Source organism: Castor canadensis, chromosome 10 (assembly GCF_047511655.1).
Source record: "Castor canadensis chromosome 10, mCasCan1.hap1v2, whole genome shotgun sequence".
NCBI lineage: Eukaryota > Metazoa > Chordata > Mammalia > Rodentia > Castoridae > Castor > Castor canadensis.
The window spans coordinates 22,803,599-22,819,069 of NC_133395.1; the positions used below are offsets into that span (position 1 = coordinate 22,803,599).

General features: G+C 35.4%; 1 protein-coding gene across 15 annotated transcripts in view; it reads left to right on the forward strand.

Moving 5' to 3' along the window:
- LOC141411442 (uncharacterized) overlaps nucleotides 1-15,471 on the forward strand; it is a 313,736-nt gene that overhangs the window by 252,838 nt on the left and 45,427 nt on the right. The window lies entirely within an intron of this gene.

A 15,471-nucleotide genomic window follows, 5' to 3' on the forward strand; every position in this document is an offset into this window, starting at 1 on the left:
GGTAAAGAAACTGTCAAAATATTCCTATTTGCAGATGATATGTTCCTACACCTTAAAGACCCAAAAATCTCTATTCCTAGACACCATAAACAGCAAGAGCAAGGTGGCAGGATACAAAATCAATTAACAGAAATCATTTGCTTTTCTATACACCAATAATGGACAAAACCGAGAAGGAATATATGGAAACAATTCTATTTAGAGTAGCCTCAAAAAAAATCAAATGCCTAGGAGTAAACTTGACAAATGTGACTGACCTCTACAAGGAGAACTAGAAACCCCTGAAGAAAGAGATCAAGGAAAACTTCAGAATGTGGTGAGATCTCCTGTGCTTATGCATTGGCTGATTCAGCATAGTAAAAATGGCTGCATTATCAAAAGCAATCTACATGTTTAATGCAACTCCCATTAAAATCCCAATCACCTTCATCACAGAGATTGAAAAACCTACCCAAAAGTTCATTTAGAATCACAAGAATCTGCAAATATCCAAGGGAATACTCAGCAAAAAGAGCAATGCTCGATGTATCTGAGTACCTGACTTCATACAATATTACAAAGCAATAGCAATAAAAACAGCATGGTACTGGCACAAAAACAGACATGAAGACCAGTAGAACAGAGTAGAGGACGTGGATATGAATCCACACAACTATGCCCACTTCATTTTTGACAAAGGCACTAAATGTATACGATGGAGAAAAGACAGCCTCTTCAATAAATGTTGTTAGGAAAAGTGGTTATCCAGCTACAAAGAATTGAAGCTAGATCCAAGTTTATCACACTGTACTAGTATCAACTCATAATGAATCAAGGACCTTAATATCAGACCCAAAACTCTGAGGATGGTAGAGGAAGAAAAAGAAACTCTCTGGAAGCAATAGGTATAGGCAAGGAGTTCCTCAGTAGAACCCCAGAAGCACAGCAACTAAGAGAAAGGATGGACAAATTGAACTTCATAAAACTAAAAAGCTTCTGCATGACAAAAGAAATGGTCTCTAAACTGAAGAGACCACCCACAGAGTGGGAGAAAATATTTGCCAGGTATACATCAGACAAAGGACTGATAACCAGAACATACAGGGAAAGTAAAAATCTAAACTCTCTCAAAATCAATGAACCAATAAAGAAATGGGCAGTTGAACTAAACAAGTTTTTCGAAAGAAGAAATGTAAATGGTCAAAAAATACATGAAAAAATGCTCACCATCTCTAGCCATAAAGGAAATGCAAATCAAAACAACATTAAGATTCCACCTCACCCCTCTTAGAATAGCCATCATCAAAAACACCACAAACAACAGGTGTTGGTGAGGATGTGGGGAAAAAGGAACCCTCTTACACTGCTGGTGGGAATGCAAACTAGTGCAACCACTCTGGAAAAAAATTTGGAGTCTTTTTAAAAATCTAAACATAAATCTGCCATATGGCTTGGCAATCCCACTCCTGGGGATATACCCAAAGGAATGTGACACAGGTTACTCCAGAGGCACCTGCACACCCATGTTTATTACAGCACTATTCACAATAGCCAAGTTATGGAAACAGCCAAAATGCCCCACTACTGACGAGTGGATTAAGATAATGGAATTTTACTCAGGCATGAAGCAGAATGAAATCTTATCATTTGCAAGTAAATGGATGGAGTTGAGAACATCATTCTGAGTGAGGTTAGCCAGGCTCAGAAGACCAAAATAATATGTTCTCCTTCATATGCGGACTTTAAATCTAGGGCAAATACAGCAATGTGTTTGGGCTTGGGCCACATGATAAGGGGAGAGCACTTAGGGGAGTTATGTGGATAGGTAAGAAACCCAAAACGTGAAAGTATATGATGTCCCCACTTCAGAGGGACGAATACAGAAACCTTAAAGCAATAGAAGTCAATACAAGAAGGGGATCAGGAACTAGTGAAAAGGTCTGTTAGAGATGAATCAACTTGGGATGTAAGACATTTGTACATGGTACAATGCTAGGAATCTCTGTGTATAGCTCTCCTTATCTCAACTAGCAAAAACACTTTGTCTTTCTTATTATTGCTTATGTTTTCTCTTCAACAAAATTAGAGATAAACACAGAACAGGTTCTGCTTGGAAGCAAGGGGGAGTGGGGGGGAGAAGGAGGGGGAGGGGGGTAGAAGGGAGAAATGCATGCACATGTGAATAAATGAATAAAAAAAATTCTTCCATCACTGGATTTCATACTCTCAGAATTATTTCCCACACCTATTTTTCAAGGTTTAGCCAAAAGTAAATGGTACATTTTTTTCAATTATTATTTAGTATTTACATTGTTATTTCTATACATGCTTTAATACATTCTTTTGACTTAAAGTACCTAGTGGAACTTGGGAAGAGTTGATTGTAACTAGAGTTCAGAGACAATGAGCACGATGTGCACGGGGCATGAAGAGAACTGGACTACTGTTAAAGAAATTATATCTGATAATACCATTCCTGTCTCTTTAGGTAAGTGGAACAAGTTCATCAGAAAGGTAAAATCAAACTCATCCAATGGTTTTTTGGCCTACTGAGTTGTTGTGGTCTAGCAGCAGAAAAACTCAAAAGAATAATTTCAAGTATAAAAATTCTACTTCTCAGCATCCCATGTTTTCTCAATCACTGCCCTACCTTGATTATACTCTTTTTTTTTTTTCATTTTTCTTTTATTATTCATATGTGCATACAAGGCTTGGTTCATTTCTCCCCCCTGCCCCCACCCCCTCCCTTACCACCCACTCCACTCCCTCCCGCTCCCCCCCTCAATACCCAGCAGAAACTATTTTGCCCTTATCTCTAATTTTGTTGTAGAGAGAGTATAAGCAACAATAGGAAGGAACAAGGGGTTTTGCTGGTTGAGATAAGGATAGCTATACAGGGCATTGACTCACATTGATTTCCTGTGCGTGGGTGTTACCTTCTAGGTTAATTCTTTTTGATCTAACCTTTTCTCTAGTTCCTGGTCCCCTTTTCCTATTGGCCTCAGTTGCTTTAAGGTATCTGCTTTAGTTTCTCTTCATTAAGGGCAACAAATGCTAGCTAGTTTTTTAGGTGTCTTACCTATCCTCACCCCTCCCTTGTGTGCTCTCGCTTTTATCATGTGCTCATAGTCCAAACCCCTTGTTGTGTTTGCCCTTGATCTAATGTCCACATATGAGGGAGAACATACGATTTTTGGTCTTTTGGGCCAGGCTAACCTCACTCAGAATGATGTTCTCCAATTCCATCCATTTACCAGCGAATGATAACATTTCGTTCTTCTTCATGGCTGCATAAAATTCCATTGTGTATAGATACCACATTTTCTTAATCCATTCATCAGTGCTGGGGCATCTTGGCTGTTTCCATAACTTGGCTATTGTGAATAGTGCCAAAATAAACATGGATGTGCAGGTGCCTCTGGAGTAACAGTCTTTTGGGTATATCCCCAAGAGTGGTATTGCTGGATCAAATGGTAGATCGATGCCCAGCTTTTTAAGTAGCCTCCAAATTTTTTTCCAGAGTGGTTGTACTAGTCTACATTCCCACCAACAGTGTAAGAGGGTTCCTTTTTCCCCGCATCCTCGCCAACACCTGTTGTTGGTGGTGTTGCTGATGATGGCTATTCTAACAGGGGTGAGGTGGAATCTTAGTGTGGTTTTAATTTGCATTTCCTTTATTGCTAGAGATGGTGAGCATTTTTTCATGTGTTTTCTGGCCATTTGAATTTCTTCTTTTGAGAAAGTTCTGTTTAGTTCACATGCCCATTTCTTTATTGGTTCATTAGTTTTGGAAGAATTTAGTTTTTTAAGTTCCCTGTATATTCTGGTTATCAGTCCTTTGTCTGATGTATAATTGGCAAATATTTTCTCCCACTCTGTGGGTGTTCTCTTCAGTTTAGAGACCATTTCTTTTGATGAACAGAAGCTTTTTAGCTTTATGAGGTCCCATTTATCTATGCTATCGCTTAGTTGCTGTGCTGCTGGGGTTTCATTGAGAAAGTTCTTACCTATACCTACTAACTCCAGAGTATTTCCTACTCTTTCTTGTATCAACTTAAGAGTTTGTGGTCTGATATTAAGATCCTTGATCCATTTTGAGTTAATCTTGGTATAGGGTGATATACATGGACCTAGTTTCAGTTTTTTGCATACTGCTAACCAGTTTTCCCAGCAGTTTTTGTTGAAGAGGCTGCTATTTCTCCATCGTATATTTTTAGCTCCTTTGTCAAAGATAAGTTGCTCATAGTTCTGTGGCTTCATATCTGGATCCTCTATTCTGTTCCACTGGTCTTCATGTTTGTTTTTGTGCCAGTACCATGCTGTTTTTATTGTTATTGCTTTGTAATATAGTTTGAAGTCAGGTATTGTGATACCTCCTGCATTGTTCTTTTGACTGAGTATTGCCTTGGCTATTCGTGGCCTCTTGTGTTTCCATATAAATTTCACAGATTTTTCAATCTCTTTAATGAATGTCATTGGAATTTTGATGTGAATTGCATTAAACATGTAGATTACTTTTGGGAGTATAGACATTTTTACTATGTTGATTCTACCAATCCATGAGCATGGGAGATCTCTCCACTTTCTATATTCTTCCTCAATCTCTTTCTTCAGAAGTGTATAGTTTTCCTTGTAGAGATCTTTCACATCTTTTGTTAGGTTTACACCTAGGTATTTGATTTTGTTTGAGGCTATTGTAAATGGAATTGTTTTCATACATTCTTTTTCCGTTTGCTCATTGTTAGTGTATAGAAATGCTAATGATTTTTCTATGTTGATTTTATATCCTGCTACCTTGCTATAGCTATTGATGATGTCTAGAAGCTTCTGAGTAGAGTTTTTTGGGTCTTTAAGGTATAGGATCATGTCGTCTGCAAATAGGGATATTTTGACAGTTTCTTTACCTATTTGTATTCCTTTTATTCCTTCTTCTTGCCTAATTGCTCTGGCTAGGAATTCCAGTACTATGTTGAATAGGAGTGGAGATAGTGGGCATCCTTGTCTTGTTCCTGATTTTAGAGGGAATGGTTTTAATTTTTCTCCGTTAAGTATAATGCTGGCTGTAGGTTTGTCATATATACCTTTTATAATGTTGAGGAACTTTCCTTCTATTCCTAGTTTTCTTAGAGCTTTTATCATGAAATGATGTTGGATCTTATCAAAGGCTTTTTCTGCATCTATTGAGATGATCAAGTGGTTTTTGTCTTTGCTTCTGTTAATGTGGTTTATTACGTTTATTGATTTTCGTATGTTGAACCACCCCTGCATCCCTGGGATGAAGCCTACCTGGTCGTGGTGAATAATCTTTTTGATGTGTTGCTGAATTTGGTTTGCCATTATTTTGTTGAGGATTTTTTCATCAATGTTCATTAAGGAGATTGGCTTATAGTTCTCCTTTTTGGAGGTGTCTTTGCCTGGTTTTGGGATAAGTGTAATACTGGCTTCATAAAATGTGTTTGGCAGTTTTCCTTCCCTTTCTATTTCATGGAACAGTTTAAGGAGGGTTGGTATCAGTTCTTCTTTAAAGGTCTGATGGAATTCAGCAGAGAATCCATCAGGTCCTGGACTTTTCTTTTTGGGGAGACTCTTGATTGCTGCTTCAATTTCATTTTGTGTTATAGATCTATTCAGGTGATTAATTTCCTCTTGGTTCAGTTTTGGATGATCATATGTATTTAGAAATCTGTCCATTTCTTTTAGATTTTCAAATTTATTTGAATATAGGTTCTCAAAGTAGTCTCTGATGATTTCCTGGACTTCCATGGTGTTTGTTGTTATCTCCCCTTTTGCATTCCTAATTCTACTAATTTGGGTTTTTTCTCTCCTCATTTTAGTCAGGTTTGCCAGGGATCTATCGATCTTGTTTATTTTTTCAAAGAACCAACTTTTTGTTTCATTAATTCTTTGTATGGTTTTTTTGGTTTCTATTTCATTGATTTCAGCTCTTATTTTTATTATTTCTCTCCTTCTATTTGTTTTGGGATTTGCTTGTTCTTGTTTTTCTAGGAGTTTGAGATGTATCATTAGGTCATTGATTTGGGATCTTTCAATCTTTTTAATATATGCACTCATAGCTATAAACTTTCCTCTCAAGACTGCCTTAGCTGTGTCCCATAGGTTCCGGTAGGTTGTGTTTTCATTTTCATTGACCTCTAGGAACTTTTTAATTTCCTCTTTTATTGCATCGATGATCCATTCTTCATTAAGTAATGAGTTATTTAGTTTCTAGCTGTTTGCATGTTTTTTGTCTTTACTTTTGTTGTTGAGTTCTACTTTTACTGCATTGTGGTCAGATAGTATGCATGGTATTATTTCTATTTTCTTATATTTGCTGAGGCTTGCTTTGTGCCCTAGGATATGATCTATTTTGGAGAAGGTTCCATGGGCTGCTGAGAAGAATGTATATTGTGTATAGGTTGGATGAAATGTTCTGCAGACATCTACTAGGTCCACTTGATCTATTGCATATTTTAGATCTTGGATTTCTTTATTGAGTTTTTGTTTGGATGACCTATCTATTGATGATAATGGAGTGTTAAAGTCTCCCACAACCACTGTGTTGGCGTTTATATATGCTTTTAGGTCTTTCAGGGTATGTTTGATGAAATTGGGTGCGTTGACATTGGGTGCGTACAGATTGATGATTATTATTTCCTTTTGGTCTATTTCCCCTTTTATTAGTATGGAATGTCCTTCTTTATCTCGTTTGATCAATGTAGGTTTGAAGTGTACTTTGTCAGAGATAAGTATTGCTACTCCTGCTTGTTTTCGGGGGCCATTGGCTTGGTAAATCTTCTTCCAGCCTTTCATCCTAAGCATATGCTTATTTCTGTCAGTGAGATGAGTTTCCTGTAAGCAACAAATTGTTGGATCTTCTTTTTTAATCCATTTTGTCAAACGGTGTCTTTTGATGGGTGAATTAAGTCCATTAACATTAAGTGTTAGTACTGATAGGTATGTGGTGATTCCTGCCATTTAGTTATCTTAGTTGTTTGAAGGTTTGATTGTGTGTACCTAACTTGATGTTACTCTCTACTGTCTTGCTTTTTCTTATCCTGTGGTTTGGTGCTGCCTGCCTTTTCATGGTTAAGTTGGGTGTCACTTTCTGTGTGTGCAGGATCCCTTGCAGAATTTTTTGTAATGGTGGCTTTGTGGTCACATATTGTTTTAGTTTCTGCTTATCATGGAAGACTTTTATTGCTCCATCTATTTTGAATGATAGCTTTGCTGGGTAGAGTATCCTGGGGTTGAAGTTATTTTCATTCAGTGCCCGGAAGATCTCACCCCACGGTCTTCTTGCTTTTAATGTTTCTGTTGAGAAGTCTGCTGTGATTTTGATGGGTTTACCTTTGTATGTTACTTGTTTTTTCTCTCTTACAGCCTTCAATATTCTTTCTTTAGTTTCTGAACTTGTTGTTTTAATGATGATATGTCGTGGAGTAGTTCTATTTTGATCTGGTCTGTTTGGTGTCCTGGAGGCCTCTTGCATCTGTATGGGAATATCTTTCTCTAGATTTGGGAAATTTTCTGTTATTATTTTGTTGAATATATTATGCATTCCCTTAGCTTGCACCTCTTCTCCTTCTTCGATGCCCATGATTCTCAAGTTTGGTCTTTTGATGGAGTCAGTGAGTTCTTGCATTTTCTTTTCACAGGTCTTGAGTTGTTTAATTAATAGTTCTTCAGTTTTTCCTTTAATTACCATTTCATCTTCAAGTTCTGAGATTCTGTCTTCTGTTTGTTGTATTCTGCTGGATTGGCCTTCCGTTTTGTTTTGCAGTTCTGTTTCGTTCTTTTTTCTGAGGTTTTCCATATCCTGGCTGTTTTCTTCTTTATTGTTGTCTATTTTTGTCCTGAGTTCATTTATCCATTTATTCATTGTGTTCTCTCTTTCACTTTGGTGTTTATACAGTGCTTCTATGGTTTCTTTTATTTCTTCTTTTGCTTTTTCAAATTCTCTATTTTTATTGTCTTGGAATTTCTTGAGTGTCTCCTGTACATTTTGATTGACCCTATCCAGTATCATCTCTATAAAATTCTCATTGAGTACTTGTAGTATGTCTTCTTTTAAATTATTCTTGTGGGCTTCATTGGGTCCTTTGGCATAGTTTATCTTCATTTTGTTGGAGTCTGGATCTGAGTTTCTGTTCTCTTCATTCCCCTCTGGTTCCTGTACTAATTTTTTGCTGTGGGGAAACTGGTTTCCTTGTTTTTTCTGTCTTCCTGTCATTGTCCTTGGTGTTGTTACTGTCCCTGTACTGTGTGTAATTAAGTATTTTCTAGCTTGTAATAATAACAATGGTAATATTGAGAATGGAAGAGTGAGCTGAGATGGAAAGCAAGAAGTTAAAGAAAAGGGGAAAACAAATATACAGACAAGAGGGAGAAAGCAGAACAAGGTATTAGACAAGAGAGTTTCAAAGGTATAAACAGGGAGTGTTAGTGTACTAATCGACAGTAAGCTGAACAGACAATAGAGAGACAGAGAGAGGATTGAAAATCAAAGATAAAAAAATAAAAAATAAGTATATGAAAGTAATATCTATATATAAAAATGAATTAAAATAACATGGAAAATAGAAAATTAAAAAAAAAAAACAAAAAACTTCCAAGTTTATATGCAATGCAATTTCAGTCTTAATAATTTGGATGTCCGTCTCAATCTCCAGTCCTGGAGTTGGTGCCTCAGATGTCTTCTGTAGTTGTCTCATCAAAGGGGATGCATAAAGTAGAACAAAACTACACTCACACACACACAGAAGAAAAAAAAAAAAAAGCCCCACCAAGTGTCCCCAGTTCAAATGCAATACAGTTTCAGTAAGTTTTTCGGCTTCCAGGTGTAATTCGGTTGTTCTCTCATCAAAGGTAGGGAGAAAAAGAAAAAAAAGCGTCTGGAGGCAGTTCTGAAAGTGGTATCTGCAACTGTGGCTTGCCTGCCTGCTGCTCTCAGCCTGTAGCTGGCGGCGTTATTTATGCAGATCTCTGGGGTGAGCTAGCACTCACCTGGTCCCACAGACTTTGTTTGCTCAGAGTTCTCCTGTGCAGGGGCCTCTGCTACAGGCTTTCCCCTTTCCAAGCACTGGGAAAGGTGACACTGCCCCGCGTTGTCAGGCCTGCGTGTTTATTTACAGTTCACGTGGGAAGTGGGTCTTCCCTCCTCTCACAAGCATCCCACTCCTGGTTGCTGGGTGCGCGCCCCGCTCCTGCCAGAGCCTCTCCTGCCCGCCCAGCTTGTTTATTTACAGTCCTGGGAAGGATTCCCTTCCCCCAATCTTCAGTGCTCAGGGCGCCCCACCCTCTTTCCAGCGTGTCTTAACTGTTCTTATTGCTTAGTACTCAGTTTCTCTTTTTTTCCCGGGTGGAGGTCATTCTGTCCAGGGGGCTATGCTGCTCTGGCCCAGGCTTGTCTGTGGGGCTACCGCGGTACCGTGAAGCTCACCTGGTCCGCGTCTTCCCACGCCGTATGGGCGCCGGCCACTGGCGGCCCCGAGGGCCCTCCTCGGTTCTCCGTTTAACGTGAAGTGGAGATTCTCTGCGCCAGCTGGAGATGTGGAGGGGTCAAAGTTATGCCTTTTCTCAGTGATTATGCCTGCAAAGTGTGTCTCCAGCATCTCTCCAAGATTTCACTCCCGCATCGGCTCCGGTTCCCGCTCCGGCTTCAGCTCAACCCACCCTCCCGCCTCAGCGACCACCACTCGCCATCCTTGTCCGCTGCCTCTTGATTATACTCTCAGTAGTGAAATTCCACAGCTGTTTTTTAGTAATTTATAAAGACAATAAATACTTTTGAAGCCTTCATAGAAATTTCTTGCTTTTCTGATCATTACTTTAGGCAGGAATTTTAAACGTTTTGCTTTATAAAAAGCTCTTTAGTTAAAACATTAAAACAAATTTCTGACATCCTTCTATCCTCTAAGACTCCCATAAGTATTTACCATAGTAGCTGCTCAGTCACAAACATTTCTTGAAAAGATACTTCATTATAGATAACCACAGGTAATAAATCTATAACTAGGTGACAATACGCTATTCTCTAAAATTAATCTTAGAGCCTTTAAATAAAGTATTTTAGACAGTCTATCAGAAAATCCCATGTTCTAGAATGTCTGTCTATTTAACCCTAATTTACTTACTATTTTTAGGGATTCAATTGCAGATACCAGAATCTATTTTAAATGTTTAATGCTATAATGGAATCTAATATATAGTTATAGGTGCCTGCAAGTTCATTGGTAGTCATTCTAAAACTTCCTGGGAAAATTCTTGTATCTGAAAATATGTTGCTTAACAGAGAATGGAAATCCTCTTAACTCAACTACAATATTCTGTTGCTGCAATAGTTGTTCACAGAACAATGCTAACACTTCTTCTTTTAGATGTCAGATCAAAATAATGGTCTTGTATCTACTTAATCATGCTGTTTATTCTCCAATCACACTCTCTTTCTTGCACATGGAAATCAATTGGCAAAAATAAATCTTTTCAAACTCTAACAATAAAAGTCTGAAAAAAATTGTTAGGCTTCTCAGTATTAAATAGGAGAAAGAGGTTAAAATCTACACTGGGGAAAACACTTATTATATACGCCCAACTCTTAACTGCACTTTCATTTCTATGTCTCTGAGTCATAGATGTTTACACAATAGAAATCAGCTCTCAGAATTCATGAGTTCTGCCTGCATTTGTCAAACACCTTTTACGAATTTGGTTCTTCAGAAATATGCATTGAAAATTTGAGAAAATGATTGCCAAAAGTTCTGTAAAGTTTATTGCTTTTCTCAAATTGTTGAAGAACTATAATAAAATCCTGTTTAACATTCTGGAAGCAATTTTACTTTCCCTGAGAAGATATTTTTAAATTCATTTAAAAGATACTATATGCAATAACCAGAACCATAGGGTATGAAGATACAGATTACTCACTGTAAACTATAAACTCTGTACCTCTAATCAGATACCTCCCTATACTGCTATTAGTAATTTTAAAATATCATTAAAAACATTATTATCTTTGTCAAATGCCAATTCAAAAACACTATTTTCTTTGCCACCTCCTTTTTGTACAATTTTTAAATAATAGGCATTTAAATTATATATGTTAAGTGATTGTAAATTGATAAATGCTACAAAATTTGATCTGTTTGCATTGTTCACAATATAAAATTCTTGACCTGGTCAACAAGAAACTATCATGTACTCTCCACCCACTGCCTGAAACTCATCTTGTTCTTCTGTTTTGCATATTGTGACATACTCTAGGCATTCCATGATTGTTTGCTTTCTTGAATGTAAAGTTAAGTTCCCCAACATAAAGTTAGGTTCCCTAACTTTGTACTTTGCTCATAACCCAGGATGAAAAATTGCAACAATAGTTAGCAAATTAAAATTCCTTGATTACACCAGTCAGACAGTAATATTTTTTGAGTTAATGTGTTTAGATCCAAGTTTATTTTATATACTCTAAGTAGGATAGGCTGGAATTCTGAGACTATTCAGTTTGTATATAGTTCACTGCATGGTGCCAAATGAATGCTCATCTTAAGGGAGGAAAAGATGGGAACAAGGAAAATTATTTTCCTCATATTTTTGTTTTTAACTATGTCTGGATAGAAGTTGACTTTTTAAATTTAAGATTACTTTTTCTGCATTAAATTTCCATTACAAAGATCAAGTTCCTTTTATAATTAACCCACATGAGAGATAAAAATATTCAAGTGCAATATTTTCTAAAACCTTTATGAGTTATTAAAATTATATTTCAACAAAGTCTGAAGGTATAAAAAAGTCAAAAGAATTATTACACAATCACCATAGTTTGTCATCTTGATTCAAAAGTTTCAAGGTTTTCCTATATTTGTCAAATATATACATATTGAAAGAGCATTGCCTCTCCACAAAAAAGCTTAAAACAGATCTAGCAAAAAGAACATTCTCCCATACAAGCAGAATAGAAAATTAACCATCAAGAGTCCTTCCTTTTATTGAAGAATGGCATTAGTATTTTGGAGAGATTGGAAGAAGGTTTGCCTTAGAACATATTGCAGTCTAATTTTTTGTTTTATTGTATCATTATTTCTACACTCATAACCTGACATTATTTTATAAAGAAGAACTTTCTTAGTTACTTGGATGCTTTCTGTTTTTATCCTGAAAATCGCAGATAAAATGTTTATTTTTTAATTATTGATTTTTAGAACAAGAAGATAGTGTAATGCTAAACTTGATTCTCATTCTTTCTCCCTCTCTGATCATGATTCAAGAAATTTTTACTGTGTCTTAAAGTCAGTTGCAATTACTACATTTTTGAAGTTTCAATTTGACCTTAAAGAACTCTTCATGATATTTTCTGTGTGTGTGTTTATTAATTGTATAAAAAACTGTTTTGCATTGTGATATTTTCATGTATTCATGTAACAGACATTGATTGTATTCATCTCCCATGTTATCCTCACCTATCTTTCTTCACCAGCCTCTGGCTCCCTCCTCTTCCTTGTAGTGCCCTTCTATTTTACTATCATCATTTTTTCTCTAGGTTTCACATGTGAGAGAAAACTTGTTACTTGTCTTTTTGTATCTGGCTTGTTTTGCTTAACATGAAGATCTGCAGATTCATCCATTGTTTTTGTAAAAAAAAAAAATGGCTCCATTCCCTTTTGTGGTTGAAAAATATTCCACTCAGTCACTGTTAAATATATACCACAGTCTATCCATTCACCTATTTTGTATTCCTAAGGCCGATTTCATGAGTTGGCTTTTCTGAAGAGTGCTAGATAAACACGGGTGGTTCTTGAGTCTTTTTGACATTATTCTCAAAAACCACAATCTCATTATTAGAAAGTTTTATTTCTTTGTAGAATAGGCAATATTCAAATATAGTTTATAGATATCCTATCTTAGACACAAGATTAACCATTTATCCATTGGTTCATTCTGTTTTTTTGGTGGTATTGTGTCTTGAAATCATGGCCTAGAGATTGCTAGATATTTTGTTTTACCATGTCCCCAGCCCTATTGGTTCATTTTAGCAGGAGATGATATTCAGAGAGGAAAACCCAAATTCTACAACTTTTTTATTGCTCACATTCCATTGTTTCTAGTTCTTTTCAAGTAAGGATGTCTAGACTATGCATGCATCATGTGGAAAAAAAAGACATTGATTTACGGTTCAGACTGGAATTTTCATTACAAAATTATTACCAGAAATTCTCTTTGTTTCCATAATTAATCAATTTTTTTCTTTTTCATCTTACCCAAAAATGTTTCATCGTAATACAAAAAATAACTATGCATCTGATTTATTAATGTTTTCAAAACAGCAATACCAACATCATAATTATCAATATGGTAAAACCATATTTATATTAATGATATTAATATAGAGGAAAGGAATTAATGACATTAATTCAACAGAAAAACATGATTTAAAAAGACATGCTGAGAATCTACATGAAGAATTGTGTGATATTTAGTAACAGAACATAATATAATTCATTTTTTTGTGTGTTACTAAGTAAGTTTATGTATTTACACTTGTTTTCTATTTTTAGTAGTGATTTTTTTCCATCAAAATTTTGATGCCATTTAATTTTTGATTGCCCAACACATGTCCAAGCTTGAAATCTATTACTGTATAACAGCATATATCACAGGAAGTTTTGCCTCCAAATCTGTCCCTTTATTGATATTGCTTCCTTCCTGCAAAGTACACTTTTTATTTTACATATGCACTCTTGTAGTTTTTTTGTAACTATGGGCAAATATACATGTAGCTTTAGACATATGATCATGTAAATATATAAAGATATATGTATATTTCACCTTGTTTCATACTCAAAAGAATGCATGCTGTGAACACTTTCTGCAATTTGCAGTCTTTCTAACATAATTTGAGCATCATGACATAGCAGTTCACACACATGTTTCATAGTATTTCTTTATGGCTGCTTTGGGTTCTTTTGTTCAATTAATCCATTCTTTATTTGACCTATTTTCATTAAAATAAAATAGGATTGTGCCATATTTTTGATATTTCAGTTAATGAAGCATAATTAACCCTGTGATTTGGACTAAGCATTTTTTTAAGGTGTAGGGTAGGCTTTTTAGCTATAGGATTACCAGGTCAAAGGATAAATACATAAATAACTGTTCAGACATGCCAAGACATATCTAAACCCTTCTCTAAAAATTGATTTATGCTATATTCTCACTGACTGTGTGGGACTACCTATTCAAAAGTGGTAAAAACAAAATAAACTGAAAACAAATTTTTTAGTCAAATTCTTAGGCAAGAAATGGAACATTCACTAAAATTTTAATAGTTATAATTTTCCTGTCTTTAACTGAAAACTTGAAGTTTTAAAAAGGTTTATGATCATTGGTCATTTTTTACTGTTTTTTTTTCCTTAGATTTAATTCTCTTCATATCTTTGCCCACTTTTCCTATTTGAGTTTTGATTTTTATATTTTATTTACTTATTTTTGTTTTTTAAATTTCATATTTTATTTTTTAACATTGTACTACTGGGGGTACAAATGCGACTTTTACAAAAGTTTTTATAATTTATTATAGCTGAATTCCCTTCCTCCATCATTCTTCTTTATCCCACCTCTCCCCATTCCTGAAATAGTTTCAACAGGACTCATTTTCAAGCTTCATACTTGAGTACATAATGTTTTCATCATATTCACCCTCTTACATCCTTTCCTTATATTCTCCCCCTTCCCACGGTTATCAAATCCTCAGGCAGGACCTGTTTTCTTTTCCTGTTCTCTGTTTTTGTAAAAATAAAAGTGTGTATATATATATACATATATATGTATATTTATAAGTGTATATATATATATACACATATATATGTGTATATATTTTGTTTAAAATAGCTATAAACAGTGCTTCTTTGTGACATTTTCATGTATATATGAATTATAACCCAAATTGTTTCATGCCCTCTGTTTTTATCCTTTCTACTTTAGTCCCCTTCCAAAAGAAGGAAATTAAGAAGATGAATATGGTTTTAACATTTTCAAATAGATTTCATTTTTTTTGTATGTTTTAGACTAGGACTGCCAAAGTTAAATAAAAGTTAAAATTTTTTTGAAATTATACTTTAGTTCCCAACCTTTTGCAATGCTCAGTATTAAAGCTAATATTTACATTTCAAATAACTGGTAGAATTTCATCGTTGAAGCATCTAAGACTATCTGCATCCCGTGTCATATATTTATTAATTTTTACCTAGTTTTCAAGTGAAATATCACCATTCAAATATGAGCAAAAAGTTCAAATCATTATGTTTGTATTATTGGAATTATCACAGTGATTCAATGTAATTCTCGCCTATGTGGAAGTTGATATTTAGCTACTTGACCTCTAAAATTTAAGGTGCATATGTATCTAGACACCTAGATCTCTCTATATAAATATACCATATTTATAAAATCAGGTATATGAAATCAAGCACACGCACACACACATGAATACACACACATGTG